Source organism: Sinohyriopsis cumingii, chromosome 3 (genome assembly GCF_028554795.1).
Source record: "Sinohyriopsis cumingii isolate HCF-2022 chromosome 3, ASM2855479v2, whole genome shotgun sequence".
Lineage (NCBI taxonomy): Eukaryota > Metazoa > Mollusca > Bivalvia > Unionida > Unionidae > Sinohyriopsis > Sinohyriopsis cumingii.
The window spans coordinates 133,113,546-133,128,852 of NC_142963.1; the positions used below are offsets into that span (position 1 = coordinate 133,113,546).

At 35.2% G+C, this 15,307-nt stretch overlaps 1 protein-coding gene and 1 long non-coding RNA gene across 3 annotated transcripts in view; both read left to right on the top strand.

Moving 5' to 3' along the window:
* Positions 1 to 15,307, top strand: part of LOC149803891 (uncharacterized) — a 139,597-nt gene that overhangs the window by 45,660 nt on the left and 78,630 nt on the right. The window contains exon 2 of one of the 2 annotated variants that reach the window (XM_089953706.1): positions 1,620 to 1,879. The gene's annotated coding sequence lies outside the window, so the exon portion shown is untranslated. Of the gene's footprint in view, positions 1 to 1,619; positions 1,880 to 5,817; positions 5,960 to 15,307 lie in introns of those variants that run through there. The other variant, XM_089953709.1, reaches the window with a different exon arrangement.
* Positions 11,140 to 14,777, top strand: LOC149803892 (uncharacterized). Its single transcript, XR_016419992.1, has 2 exons — positions 11,140 to 13,585; positions 14,381 to 14,777. It is a non-coding gene; the product is annotated as an uncharacterized LOC149803892 (long non-coding RNA).

Here is a 15,307-nt window from a genome sequence, read left to right on the forward strand (position 1 = left end):
CATAGTTTTTGTATTAGATTGTTTTTGAGTGGTGTCTCTTCAATATGGATGTAATATCAATCAATTCATGGATGGTTATTACAGGATTATCATTGCTCGGTAATTGTCAATGTGTATGGTAAAAAAAAAAACGTTGAATGTGCGCTATTGTATACTTAAACTGTAAGACACGGTAAGAATATACACGGTAAGAATACAATGAAATACACCCACATTCATTTGTACAAACTGATTTTTTCAATCCTCTTGACAATTAACACTTCAAAGGCGTTAGATGTGCAGAATGTATCGCTGGTGGGCACAGGTTTAAATCAATCATGCATTTGGTTTTCACAATCGTACATAATTCCCTATTGAAAATTGATTGACTTACAAATATATGATGTGCCGAAATATGATGCTATAAAGTCATTGCATCGTTACTGTGGCTCGGGCTGGGAAATGGCAATCGTATTAGAAATGAGATACATGTACCAAGTTTCCAAATTTACTTCAGTCTGATTAAAATGAGATCTCCACTGTCTTACGTGAAGATCTGACAGCAACCGCGTAGGGTTATGTTCTGGTGGCCTTTGAATTAGCAAATGGAAATACAGCTTTCAGAAACCTAAAGTTGAATAAAATCGTTCGGCACACAGTGATGCTCTTCAGCCATACTGGTCAGTCTCCTGAACTCGAATACGGTATATAAGACTTCGTCTGATTGGTTGATAAAATTAGCTCTGGTGGTAATAGCATATGGCGGCGCAATACAGTTTCGTATTTCGTATAGGGTTATAATTTTAAAGAAAAAGAATTTTCCCGGCTTTCCTCACTGGTTATACTGACTATTTAAAGAAAAGACCTTGTCTATCTTATGTATAATTCAAAGAACCTTTAATTCCCTCTATTTTGGTGTATGATTGATGGGTGTAATATGGGTTATAGAGTATACAGCTTGGCCTTACTCCAGATGTGCACCTTTCAAAAAAGTGCTAGCTCCACTTGGTCATTTTCACTTCTGAACTTCAGAGGTAAATTGGATAAAAAATAGAGCCGATAACTTTTTTAAACATTTTATATATTTGGTAATTCATTCATTGCACTTTCAGAAGCTGACATTGTCTAGTCTGGCAAAATTCATTATCCCTATTTTAATAGGTGATAAAGATAGTGTACTTTTGACTAATTCAGGCTGATTTTTTAGCACAAGGGAGCAATCATTTTAGTTAGCAGTGTGCTTAGATCATGTACAATTTCCAAAAGTACAATATCCAAAGAAATATCATCCACATTACATTAATGTGGCATAGAGGGATGCCAACATTCTCTCCAGTGTGCATGTTTTAAATGCAAACAACTTCCCCTTACATACGTCACTCTCTCAAAAGTACATAATAACTGGTGAGCGCTCCCTATGTCACCAGAACATGCCCCCTAAGCGAACGTTGTTAGGTCTTCACTTAGGATAATGGCGATATGATTTTAATCAGATTGACATATACTTTGCACTTGCAACCTTTAATGGTTTTAATGACACGCATCGTTCACGTTAGCTGCGATTCATTGTGAAGTGTACTGACTGTTATTTTATTCTTCAAGACATGTAAAGTCAGTTATTGCTTTTATTTTCATTGCAGAGTTGTGGTGGCGCTGTAGTCTAGCGTGCTGGACTCACGACCGAAAGGACGCGGGTTTGAGTCGTACCATCGGAATAGATTGAGTCAGCTGCTGTGGTGTGTCCATAGGCAAGGCACTTTACTCAAATTATTTCGGCACTAAATAACCTACTTTTGTTGCTGTGTCGTAAATGCTGGTACCAAGCCAAATCAAATTACATTTCAACGATTGAACTTTCAAGCAAGGAGTATGACCTATACTGCAGTTTGCACAGAGCAAGGTAAACACTTTAATGTTGCATGGGAAATATTCAGTTTGCACAGAGCAAGGTAAACACTTTAATGTGACATGGGAATATTCAGTTTGCACAGAGCAAGGTAAACAATTTAATGTTGCATGATAAATATTCAGTTTGCACAGAGCAAGGAAAACATTTTAATGTTACATGGGAAATATTCAGTTTGCACAGAGCAAGGTAAACACTTTAACGAAGTAAACATTCAATAATCATGCAAATTAGATTCTTCTCGATTAGTTGTTTGCTTGTTGATGTTGTATTTTGTGGGGTGGGATGGAAGTGGAGGGGTGAGGGGTCACTTTGACATGCAGCAAGAAAATGTTGAACATTTTCATAAATAAGAGTGGACAAAAAGAAATGCTTAGGACTATTTGAATATTTTACTATAGTTACAGTAACCTCAAGGTTCATTCCCCTATGAATTTGAAACGGAAGTACTTCACAGTATGTAGTTATCATTTTTGTAAGAAAATATCGCGTTTCGGCTGAGATGAACGAAAACATCAAACATCGAACGCACGTGGTTATACTTATTCATTGTACCTTTTCCCCTCGTTAATCATTTTTGGGGCATAATTAGCCTTTCGGTTGTAAACGATCATTGCATGAACGCGAAAGCCACATAAAATTCGCGTGCAAGTCATCAGGGCTGTAAATATAGACTGGTTTAGATGTGGCCTACACATTTTCCAGTTAGATGAACATGACAGATAATTGTATTGACACAAAGATCCAACGTACCAGTCTGTATATGACAGATTAGCCTATTGTCCCTTTAGATCTAAACAGCATCATATCTGATTCGTTTATTGATCAGCATGCAGTTCGAGTTTTCTCGGATATTTCCCAGTCCCATTTAGACATTTGGTTAGTTCTCTAGGGGTGGAATGTCACATCTCATTCCCAGTCGAAAACACGGAGTTTGTCAGCAAAACGCAGCAGGAGAACATTTATCTTCTTAGCAATAACAATAAGGATAAACTTGTTACATCGATAAACAGATATGAGCTGATGATCCTGTATTTGCGAACAGACTGCTTTTCCGTGTAGCATTGTAGCATTGCGTAGTCACATGATCGCCAAATCTCGCGACAGCATTATTCTGTCGCAACCGGTATTTTTCCTACATATGTTGTTTTTATCACGTAATCCTTTATTGATCTCGAACGTCAAGGTTACGGTAGGACACGACATTCTGATCACATAACAGTGTAGTGTAAGAAATGGATTGTGCTTCTTTCATTTTTGAAGAAAAAAAATGAACGGCACTTTAATAGATTATTGGTTACATCGTGCCGAGGAGCTTAGTCCCTTTCATGAAGTCACACAGAGGCAGGCGACCTTGGCTATCATGGGCGGGTATCGAAGACTGGGCCCTTGGATTACATTGGCAATGAATGGTGTCCAGTTTGTCAGCGCTATAAACCTAGCTCGTGCATCGGCATATTAATCAGACGAATAGATTTAATTGTAATGGATAAGGAAATAAATGTTCTAGTTATCGAGATCAGGTATGCTGGGTTCAGTACAATGTCACCTAATTTTGTCAGCCCTGCATAAACAGCTTATCATATGCCAATACCGTGTCCTTTCGGTTAAGGCTTTTTTTTTTTCTTCTAAATTCGTGTGGGAAAGATCTGAGGAAATGCGTAGTACTAGAAAATGTAGCGGGTCTTTTCCAGTTGTCGCAAGGGACCAGTTATTGCAGGGTCGATATTTATTATTGACTCTATGCATTATTTTTTGAACAGGTAGATGGAAACAGTAACGTAGTGCAAGGTAAAATACCGCATACAATTTGGAACAATTAAAAATTATTGCGGTACCTTGTTCCACGAAGCAACTTATGAAGATTCTTTAGCTGTGGTAGCACTAAACAGTGTGAACATGGACTACATAATTTATCGAAGAAACATCCGTGCTTTATCTCCATGTTATTATACAGTAGTGCGAAGAGTGCGTTAATTCATGATGTATGTGCAAAGACAATTCTCGAGCACACGTTCTTGCTAGCTGGGCTCCGAGATTAAGTTTTAGTTTACAACACGCACGTGCTGCTACCCATTTTCTCGTAGCTCTGTTTTTATTTCTTTACCACAATTTTCACAGTGAGAGCATTTGTGGCAAATCGGTTCATGTTATGACGGGGTTTTTAAACGCTATCATTTAAGTTCGAAAATGTCAGAATATCTGAGAATCTTTTTTTAAGTATCCAATACAGAAACACATAATAAAGGAAAGGCTAGAAACCAATTATTTTTTTATGTGGACAGGGGTGCACCATAATCATCCTTCATTTTTATATGCTATTGAAAATATGTGTAACATCCTCTGTTAGTTACGATAACATGAATATAAGGGTTGTAGCTCCAAAGTAATCCAAACTTATTCAAACGAAATCACTGCAAATTCAACATGAACAATTTTTTATATAAAACCATAACAACTCTGAGGCACATAAACCACGTGCAAGTTGAAAGAGAAAAATATCTCCCCTTTCCCCTCGTGTGCAGTTCTTTTAACGAAAAAGAAATCACACAAACATTTTTTGAATAATCATATAAAATATTAACTAAACTTTTGTTTTGGAAACTTTTTAAAACTGTTGCATACATTAACAGACAAACAAATTCTTTGATTAATTTTCGTACACAATATAAAAGCGATCATTCAGTACGAATTTTGGTTTTTCCCATGATGTTCTGGAGTTGAAAATAGAAATTCGTTCACGCCGGCGAATAGCATGCATCACATATGCGGATTTCGATTGGCTGTTACAAAGTATTGATCAACAACATAAAGAAAGAGACTCCGTTCCGGCAGCACGAGTCTACTAATGCTACCTTTGCTGTACCCGTAACGTGTTCTTTGTTCTCCCGTAATAACATGAACGTGTTCAATACAAATATGCCTATATTTAAACTATAAACATACACCAATCGATCTTATGTTTATTAGTCAACTGCGGAATGCATGGTCGAAATCAGAAGACGTTTGTTTGCACCAAACACCTCGCTGACACTAAGAGTCAAAACCGGCCATAGTAGATCCCTGTATCTAAAAAGTTTAGAAAATATCGCTTATTGATCGCAAAGATTTAGAAAAAAGAAATCATCTAAGAGTTTCGAATATTTTTGTTCACATCCGGTTTTAAAGAAAGGCATTTTTTAATTTTGTATATACATACTTACACACATACATAAATCTGCGCTTGTGCGCGCGCGCGCGTGTGTGTGTGTGTGTGTGTGTGTGTGTGTGTGTGTGTTGTGGATGCTATTGCAATGGTTTGGAACACATTTTCTCTGTATGAATATTATTTTTCACTGAAAAATGTTTTATGTACCTCACATACCCTCCCAAGAAATACAAGTTTAAAAAAACTGGAATATAACCTTTTTGTTGGCTTTCTCGTGTTGCAAAAAGCACGACGTAGATAGTAACCGTGCATAAATATTTTGGGAACTAGATCAATTTTGCAACGACGTGAAAAAAAATACAGCCTTATATAATGATATTATTCTTTCGATATTAGAATGTTTTCGGTTTATACCTTTCCTTCAATTAGCATTAGTGAGATGGAGCATTAGGGCCATGTGGAATAATTCATCATGGCGACAGTAACTCCAAATTTTGACAGTGTACCTTGCAATTTGTTGTTATCTTGCAATTTTGACATAATGTCTCGACAGCTTGAGTTAGTTTACCCCACGTTTAATTAACAAGACATGAAAACAATAGATTAGATCATGGTGTTCCTGCTGAAAGTATCTATGGACATAATGCGATTAAACATGTCCGATTTTTTGAAAATCACCACACTCTTGCTGTGAAGATGACTAAGAAATGAATCAAACATGTGGGAAATATGAATACAACTTTTATCACTCATTCTGATGTTGGTGGCAGCGGCGGTAGGCGTAACGGTGATTACAATTTTGTTAACTTTTCTAAATGGTAGTAGATCCCAAATCCTGCGAGCTATATCATTCATTCTTGGACTGTAGAATCAGGATCCTGTGACCTTTCACAAACATGCACCCCTACCATCTCTCTGATCTTCAGGTAAATTTAAGTTTATTTTAAATTCTTGGTTAAGTTTTCGGTTAATTCCTTTTTTTCTTTTTGTATGAATATAAGTCTCAAACCCTTTGAAGGAATGGGTATCTTACCACCCAAGCGTCTTCTTGCAACATAAGACGTTCAGTTTGCTTGACTGAACAAACATGTCTGGGGCAACGTTGTAGATTTGTTTGTTATTCGGCCATGCAAAATTTGTATTCTTCAGTCGCATCGTCGAGGTCCATCCTACAGATCATGCCTCCAATGTATGCCGATAGCTGCCATTCGGACCGCTCTAGCTATTTACGAAATTGGCCGAAAAGTTGTGAATGCATCGAACTATGTTTCATTCGCAACTTCTCGGTCAATCCTACGGTCAATCCTACGGTCAATTCAACCACTTACATTGTCGTGGTGGTCCGAATATATTGCGGTTTCTTTTTTTTTGCGAAGAAATTTCTGGCGCCAAAAAGTATGATAATTCTGTAAATTACGGCGCCGACATACATCTGAGACATTTATGTTTCGCAAAATAGCCGAGGTGGTCGAAATTCTTCCGATTGTAAGCGGGTTATTTGGTAGTTAGACGACAATCTGTATCGCACTTGGACGCTGGTAATCGTCGAAAAATAATGAAAAATGTCTTCTTACAGTATTCAGCTTCTAACTCACAAGATATTATACTTATTGCTGTAATAATTTTGGTTTAGAATTATTTTCTAGCAGTATAATTGCTATCTCAACCGTTGAAGAGTTCACAGTAAACTACAGTTGTAATAAATACAATTAAAACTGAATCTTTAAAGCAACTATAATTTTTTAGCATTAAGAAATCTATCTTTTTTAGCAATAAGGAATGTATCCTTTTTAGCATTAAGGAATCTATCCCTTTTTAGCATTAAGGAATCTATACCTTTTTAGCATTTAGGAATCTGTACCTTTTTAGCATTTAGGAATCTATCCTTTTTAGCATTTAGGAATCTATCCCTTTTTAGCATTAAGGAATCTATACCTTTTTAGCATTTAGGAATCTGTACCTTTTTAGCATTTAGGAATCTATCCTTTTTAGCATTAATGAATCTATTCTTTTTTAGCATTAAGGAATCTATACCTTTTTAGCATTTAGGAATCTATCCTTTTTAGCATTAATGAATCTATCCTTTTTTAGCATTAAGGAATCTATACCTTTTTAGCATTTAGGAATCTATCCTTTTTGGCATTAATGAATCTATCCTTTTTTAGCATTAATGTATCTATCCTTTTTGTCATTAAGAAATCTATCTTTTTTAGCATTAATGAATCTATCCTTTTTTAGCATTAATGTATCTATCCTTTTTAGCAATTAGGAATCTATCCTTTTAAGCATTAATGAATCTATCCTTTTTTAGCATTTAGGAATCTATTCTTTTTAGCATTAATGAATCTTTCCTTTTTTAGCATTAAGAAAGCTATCTTTTATAGCATTAATGAATCTATCCTTTTTAAGTATTAAGGAATCTATCCTTTTTAGCATTAATGAATCTATCCTTTTTTAGCATTAAGGAATCTGTCCTTTTTAGCGTTAATGAATCTATCCTTTTATAGCATTAAGGAATCTATCCTTTTTAGCATTTAGGAATCTATCCTTTTTAGCATTAATGAATCTATTCTTTTTTAACATTAATGAATCTATCCTTTTTAGCATTAAGAAATCTATCTTTTTTAGCATTAAGGAACCTATCCTTTTTTAGCATTAATGAATCTATCCTTTTTAGCATTAATGAATCTATCCATTTTTTGCATTCAGGAATCTATATTTTTTTAGCATTAATGAATCTATCCTTTTTTAACATTAATGAATCTATCCTTTTTAGCATTAAGAAATCTATCTTTTTTAGCATTAATGAATCTATCCTTTTTTAGCATTTAAGGACTCTATCTTTTTTAGCATTAATGAATCTATCCTTTTTAGCATTAAGAAATCTATCCTTTTTAGCATTAATGAATCTATCCTTTTTTAGCATTAAGGAATCTATCCTTTTTAGCATTAAGAAATCTGTCCTTTTTAGCGTTAAGGAATCTATCCTTTTTAGCATTAAGAAATCTATCTTTTTTAGCGTTAAGGAATCTATCCTTTTTTAGCATTAAGGAATCTGTCCTTTTTAGTGTTAAGGAATCTATCGCATGTCTGCGTTGCCAGAAGATTGTGAAATAACTAAATGCCTACATTGCACTTATACAAACACCGACCTTTAAATGGCACGTACTCAGGAATAATGTGTTTGAACTTTGTGATCGTTCAAGGACAGTGGTCACGGACTAGTTTCTATCATTATTCGAGTAAGTTATCGCGTGAGTACATAATTACATAGAAAGTGGTAAACAGAGTTAAAAACCAGAAATAACCGTATGGGGTCTAAGTTTTGCATGGCAGGTTATGATAATGACCATATATATATATATATATATATATATATATATATATATATATATATATATATATATATATATATATATATATATATATACACGAGAGATCGAGACTACGAAGTGTACAAACTGTCTGATTTTATAACTGTATTTTAACAGTGTCATTTTTGTATAATATATACATAATATATTGAATGATGTTTTTGATTGCAGAGCCAATTTATTATAATTCTCTAACGATTGGATGATATTTCTAAACTATTCATGGAAATGAAAAGCGGAAATAATGCGCAAGTCATAATCGATACGTGCAATATCTGATTAAATCTGGCGATTGTCTGCAGACCCTTGTCAAATAGTAAAAGTTTCTTCCGATTTGATCAAGCTGTTGTTAATGACTAGCTTTTAGACTATGGCATACTTGCACCAACACTTCTATTATTATTATGTCCAAATTTGTTAATTTATTTAAATAAACTAAATTTGATCAAAGCCTTTTTACGAATCACATTTCAGTACCGACATTGTTATAACATTTTAGGCCTGGTCATAGGATAGTAAATTACGATTAAAATTTAAATTTGAAAATAAAATTTAAAAATGTACATATATCATTTGATTTAAATTTCATCAGCTGTTTTACCGTTAGGTTCATCATGTTACTGTTTATGATACATGAATTGCTTGGCATGTAAGAACACGTTATCAAGTGTGGTATAATTGTACATCATTCGTCGTTACTGTATCATCTAATAATTTACACAGTCATGTAAATATATCAAAATCGGATATACATCTGTATATCGGAAAAAATATTATTTTTTTATTCTTCAACTTCGTACACAAATTTGCCCTTTGATATGCTCGTATCATCGTCATCCTCGGATTGTTGACACACGAAGCTGGTCCATTTAAATCCATGCACTGTTACTCCCCTTCTAGACTTCGGTGAAATTTAAGGTCATTTGAAAATCTAGAGTAAATTCTTTTTTAAACAGTTTTTTTTTTGGTATTGTTATTGCTCTCAAATTCTGCAAACGATATAGATAGACTGGTGAGTCAAGAATCTCCATCTCATCACATTCATGCACCCCTACCCTCCTTCTGACACTCATACAAGGTCATGGTCAACTGAAATGTTTTGTTGAGTTTTAGTTAATGTATTTCTGTTTTTCCCCAAACTATGGGAGCGATATCTATCATATTTGAACTGCAAAATTAGGAAATTGTGCCATTTTATATTAATATACCCATAAACCTTCTTTCTGATCCTCATGCAATATCGAAATCAATAAGGGACAATACATGAATATCTAGCAGTGGATCAGGTAAGACGTATATTTCCATGCGTGTGTGTGTGTGTGTGTGTTATTTGGATTTTTAACGTAGCTTTAACAATTTTTCAGTCATATCACTACGACGTCTACATTGTGGCAGTTTATAGTGATGTCTAGCACTGGGGCATCATGCCGCAGACATGTAGCATGATGTCCCACCCAGTCACATTATCCTGACACCAGTCCTAACACTAACTCTTAATGCTGAGCTCCAAGCGAGGCAACTGTTAGTACCATTTTTGTAAGTCTTTGGTATGACTCGGCCGGGGATCGAACCCACGACCTCCCGCACCCGAGTGGGACGCCCTAACCACTAGGCTATAATTCCATGTAATTTCTTGTTTAATTACATTGATATAGGAGTGCATATAAATAGTAGCATGTTCAAAGACACGTAAAGATGTGTTACTGCTATACCATTTTGCTGAATTGATGCATCTTGAAGTGTACTACGTCCTCATCACGAAAGTAGGTCACTTGACCTATCTTTCACGCCTAACTTGCTTTGGTTTAATTTTGTGTTTTAAGTTTAATTCTCAAGCACTGTTTGTGTTAGAATCAATAAACTAGTTGATTGGATGCATCCCTATTAGTACCTCACCCTTACAGCAAAGAATGTCACTGCGACCTACATTTCACAATTTACTGGTTTATGTTCTGCTTTTTCTTTTGATTTTTTCTGGCTTATATGTTACGTTTTATAACTTTTGGTTTGCTTTTTCTTTTAGTGCATCCTATTTAATACGATACTATCTTTAATCACTAAAATTGGTGCGGAGAATGAACACTACTTCCTCAATGCTGAAGTAGGTTACTATGGCCCAAATATTGTGCTTCATTGGTTTATTGTTTTTGCTTGTTCATTTTTCAGGCACTGTTCATACGAGAATTATATAATTTATAATGATATGCATCTCTTTTTGTTCCCAACTCTTAAAAAAAGAGTCTCTTTCTGACCTTTATACTTCATTTTCTTTTACTGACTTTGGATAACATTTTGGGTTTAGCTCATGAGTTTTTGCATTCTATATGCATACGATCCTATACACACTTATGAAAATTGTTAAAGGCGTACATCGTGATAAAGTAGTTCACCCTTATTGTTAAAAGGTTTCTTTCAACTGTGTTTCATATTTCAGTGACTTTGCTGAAATTATTTGTTCATTTATTAGGTGATGTATATATTAGAATAACGAAACTTGGTAATTGGATGCATCTCTGCTTGAACAACAAACATGCAATCAAAAATGTCGATATGGCCTACATTTAGTTTTTTCCAAAATAGGTTAAGTATTTGTATATATATATATATATATATATATATATATATATATATATATATATATATATATATATATATATATTGTCGTGCTGATTTTGAACTCTCCAAAATGTCAACATCGATATCGTATTGTCTGTACACAATGGAGCTGATTCTGTTGTTTATCTCAGCAAATAACTTAACCTATACCAGCACATCACAAATTTTCCCTGGACACTTTTTTTCGCAAGTCAACAATAGATGGGATTTAATTTTCATCGCACCAGAAACAACTTGAATGTTATGAATCACTGTATTATTTACTCAGACAGCCAATTGGTTTAGGCTTTGTTTGTGTATTTAAACTATAATGTATGTAAGTGCAGATTTTTAAAATTAGTTTTAGTTGATTCGCCGTGTCATACGTGCTTGTTGATGATTGCATATTCCCCGAAAGTGATAGTCGGCGCTGAAGAACTTCTCTCTCAGGGAGATACATCAGTTTCAGAAAAGGCCTCTAGGTGTCACGTTTGCATCCGATTAGTTTTCGTTATTAATTGGTATTAAATATACTGCGTCATACAGATCAGAAGGTGCCTCTGCAGAGCAGGATGTATTTTGGAATACGGAATGTATTAATGATTTAAAATGCAGAAGATTGTAATTTTCAAGCCGTAAACCCCAACAGTGTCAGATAGATGACTGTACAACTTGAACGGGAGTCGGTAGAAACATGAAACAGCCAAGTAGTTTACCATGTTATACAATATAATCAACAACCTTCTGCATATCCCACTCCCAAAATTCCTCACTGCTGCATCTGCCAGAACAAGATCAAATCATTGTAAGAAAGAAGGTTTGCTTTTGTGGGTTTAACGCCATTTTCAGTACATGATATGCTATTTATGGCGGCCAGTATATTTGGTGGAGGAATAACCCGAGAAGAATCACCGACCCATGTGAAGCTACTGGTCAAGCTTTCGCATATCCACACGCTGGCCAAGCCGAGACTTGAACCACGCGTACAGAGGCGAGATATGAGTGTTCTGTAAAGGCTAGTGCCTTCCACTAAGCCAGCTTCGCAAGAAGTAGACGTAGCTATTGATCATTTCGATCATTAAAACCAATCTTATGCTTATTAATATAAAATCACGCTTATTGCATTGAGATCAACTGATTGTATCATCGCGCTTATTGCATTGAGTTCAACTGATTGTATCATCACGATTATTGCATTGAGATCAACTAATTGCATTTCCTCCTTCCTGGCATCCAGAATATAAGCAGGTTTTCTGTATACATTTGAGACTTTCGTGCTTTTAAAAAAATCAATAAGGCTGCGGAAAAAAGAAACTTGTTGAAAGAGAAAATGTGTTTTTTGGGTTTATTTTTAAAGAACGGCTGTTGATACCAATATATCTTAATTTTTTCTCCACTTCTAGAACACTTTAAGATGCATGTACTCATTTTTGGTCATTTATTTATTGTACTTGTGCCACATAATTGTAATTGAGCACAACAGAACTATACAAACCTTGGACTGGCAACCATTGGCTAGCGAAGATGTTAATAAAGTAAATGACAACAGCAGCATATTTATGATTCCATAGATACAAAAAATGAATATCGTTGCAAACAATGAGGTATGTGCACACTACTGTTTAAATAGCCATGGAGGACTGGGATGTTATGATATAGATCTCGAGAGAAGAACAGAATCCGTTTTTGACTCATGCACTTCAATCAATAGCGTATTTCACGTTTTGATTTTTTAAAACGGTAACTTGTCTTTGCTAAAGGCGAGAAAGGATTTTAATTGTTCAAGCGGCATTTAGGCGTCTGGTTGTTATTATTGATATCATCAAGTTTATTGTCTTAAACTCAAAACCCTATTCTATCCGATCTTGAATTCATTTGGTAACTGCAGATCTCTATAATTAATGTGTATAGCAATTGTATCAATGTATCATAAGCTGCACTTATTATTTACACTTGTAAAAGCACACAATGATCATTCTGTTGTGGCCGTATTCTGTGAGTACGATTTTCGTTTCAGTGCATAACATCAGCATATGTGCTATTCGCATTTAGTCATTTCTAATAGTGTAGTTCAAACACTGAGATCAAAAATCCATATGCGTCTTTGGAAAAATGATACGATGTGATGTTTTACCCCAACCCCTTGTATTATACATGTATTTATAAGTCTGTAAGTGGAGCCAGGTAAGCTTTGTTTTTCCAAGTGCCTAAGTTGGCTAATCCTCTTACGTAACCCAGTCTTTGTTTGAGCTCTTGAGTGGAAATCTGGCGGGAATCTTTGTACATGGGAACACGTGACGTAGACAACTTCAAAGAGCCGGAAGCCGACAATGGTAGGCTGGACAGTACATGGGGACACACAGACTGACATTTTTATGATTGACAGTTCGATCAAATGACCAGAGTCCGTCGCCATCCAGTCGGGATGCGTTGTAGGTGGGACTTGATTCGAGAAGCTGGCATAAGATTTGTACAAGCCTGAAATTCGTCAGTTGGTGTTTAAGAGTCGCAGTGACACACACTCCGTTAGCCATTCGTAAAAATTGGCGGAATTTAGGAAATTCATGAAATAGCTTCGATCAGGTAAGTTTGATGTTACGTTGATTCTGCTTGATACGACTGCTGTTAATTGAAGAGAATTTGTCGTATGTATACATTTTACTTGTATTGAAGTATGAATAGTTAATTATGACCTTAATATTTTGCATTTTTTTCATGACTTTAGCTAGTACTTTTGGTTACGATTGATTACGATGTTGATTCGTTGCATCATTATTCATAATGTTACTATGTACACCTTATTTTGTGAGGCGAAAATGTTCTCTTCTTTCGCTAGTAATATGTGTGCATATTATTTCGTGGATTATTACGTTTACGCCCTTTTGAAAGGACGATTTGTATTTGTGAAGAATTGTATTGCTCGCTAGCCGCTATAAGAATTAATATTTCTTTGCGTAGTTATATTTTGGTAGACAAGAAATTTGTTTACGTAATGATAGATTTTGCCATTGAGTAACGGATTGCCGTTTATCACCATTTGAATGTGAATATTGTGGATTTGGTACGCTTGTGTAGGAAATATATAAATATATATAAATATATAGATAGTCATATTACTAATCGTAGTAATATTTTAGTACAATCATATTTGAAATATTTTGTATGTATATACTGATAGGGCTCAGTATGTAGATATTTGAATCCTTTGTGTGATTGTGTTATGGCGCCATTTTTGTAAGCGGCGGAAGTGTATGGGAATTTCGATGTGTGCGCATGCGCGACCCAAATGTCCCGCCTTAAACTGATGGTTCAGTTCAGTGACGTAGTGTGAGGGAAGATTTTTATAACCCTATGCTAATGCATTATACCTTTCAACAGGAAGCTTTCGGGGGACGAAAGAATTTCAGAGAATTTCGGGGGACGAAAGAATTTCAGAGAATTTCGGGGGACGAGAGAAGTTCAGAGAATTTCGGGTGACGGTGAGAGATACCGAGTGAATTTCGGGTGACCTCAAGGGTTCCGGATACTAGAAGAGGAACCGGAAGTCAAGATAACGGCAAGGAACAAGGATTATAGAAGAGGAAGCGGAAGTGGAGATCACGAAAGGAGAGAAAGACAAGGGAACGAAGAGATTTAGATGAGTAGCACTCAAGAAGGGAAAAATCCCCTCACACTGTGAACTCAAATGATGATCAAAGGGATCATTGGGTGAAAGAGAGACATTGATTACTTTAAATTCTTTTAAATTTCATTTATTAAATTGTTATTGTTTAAATTTCATCTTTGTATTTCTTTTAATTTAACTGTCGGCATTGCTGACTGGGGGCTCGTAGCCATAAATATATTTAGTCAATAAATAATATAGTGTCCAGAATTAACCTTCTGAATAAGGACCAGGGGAACTTCTCATAATTCGTTAAAGTCTATAAGAAGAACCCCACCCCTAGACAACCACTACACCCCCACATACGATGATCGAATTGAAAATGATACGATGATCGAATTGAAAGTGATACGACCATCAAATTGAAAATGATACGATGATGTAATTTAGAATGATACGATTCTCTAATTGAAAATGATACGATTGTCTAATTAACAGACTCAACTGATATACACCAGGACAAATAGCTTTTCCTTAAATATTTTTTAACGTCGTTAATCAAACAGGGCAAAAAAATAATATCCCCAAATACCCTGCGGTTTGAAGTATGAATCTGAACTACTAACATTTATTTTGCAAATATCGTGAAGTCTTTACTTGACAATATGTGAACACCGTACGATATAATACAGATTAAGGTG